Raw genomic sequence first — 1,346 nt, 5'->3', positions numbered from 1 at the left:
AAATAAATATCTAGTTATTTATATGTTCCGATATTATCATAAGTAATTATAACTTGTAAATGTTAACCCCGTCTAACTAAATAGAGTTATATTACTTTTCAACCACTTCACCCGGGTAAAAAGTTTTAACCCCGTTAAACTTTTGCATCGGGTAGCCGTGTATCGGGTGCAATACCCGAGACATATATAAACAAATGGACACTACAATTGAACTCTTTTACCACACCTTCACCTCTCTCTCACTACTTTCTCTCTCTAGACCCGAAATCGACCCCAAATCCGCGAATTTCCGACTTCCAAACGTAAGGACTCATTCCCTATCTTAGTCTAAACATACTTCACTGTATTTAGAGGCCAAAATCATAGAAAACAAGGACCAAAAAGGAGTTTACAGCCTAAGAAGCCCCTTAGGCCGTAAACACCTAAAAACTTGCCAAAAACCTCATTTTTCCTTCCTTTAAGCTTATGGACTAATTAAGACATATACCTAGGAGAGTTTGGACATTAAAACACAGGGATTTGAAGCTTAAAAAGGAGTTTACGGCCCAAGCTTATGCTTAGGCCGTAAACATCCCAAACACCCCAAAAACCCTTGTTAAAAGCCCCAAAAACTCATCTAGGGTGTTTGGTAATTTAGTCTTGACACTAGGAAAGGTTTAAATGCATTAAACAACATCATTTGAGGACAAAAAGAGGAGTTTACGGCCAAGGCTAAGCTTGGGCCGTAAACACCCAAATTTTGGTGTCAAACAAGTCCCAAAACTTATCTAGAGAATGTAAGGAATTTAGCTAAGGCCCTTGGATGTGTGTTGTACCATTAAACTTCTCATTTTGAGGCCAAAAGAAGATTTTACGGCCAAGGATATTCTTGGGCCGTAAACTCCCCAATTTTCATGTCAAAATGTCCCAAAACTCCATCTAAGGCCTTCTAGAATTTACCTAAGGTGAATGAGAGTGTGTTGTACCATTTAAACATCCATTTTGAGGGATTAAATGGATTTTACGGCCCAAGCACAAGTCTTGGCCGTAAACTCCCCAAAATGTCACAAAATGAGGGTTTAATCCCTCCATATTAGTCCAAGACACATACCACTAAATTAAGGAAGTGAAATAAGGCCTTAAACATGCATTTTGGAAGACCACATGAGTTTACGGCCAAGCCTAGGGGGCTTACGGCCGTAAAATCCCAAGGAGTGGCCTTTGGTCTATAAACTCCAAGGGAGTGAACTCATGGACCCTCCTGTATATCCTTCTTATCCTTAAACCACTCCCGGAAACCCCTTCTAGGCCCTAAAACCCCGAATTGATGCTAGAATGCCTCAATACTTAAACGGAAAGCATAAAAT

Source organism: Lactuca saligna, chromosome 2, assembly GCF_052625555.1.
Source record: "Lactuca saligna cultivar CGN05327 chromosome 2, ASM5262555v1, whole genome shotgun sequence".
Lineage (NCBI taxonomy): Eukaryota > Viridiplantae > Streptophyta > Magnoliopsida > Asterales > Asteraceae > Lactuca > Lactuca saligna.
This window is presented reverse-complemented; position numbering follows the sequence as displayed.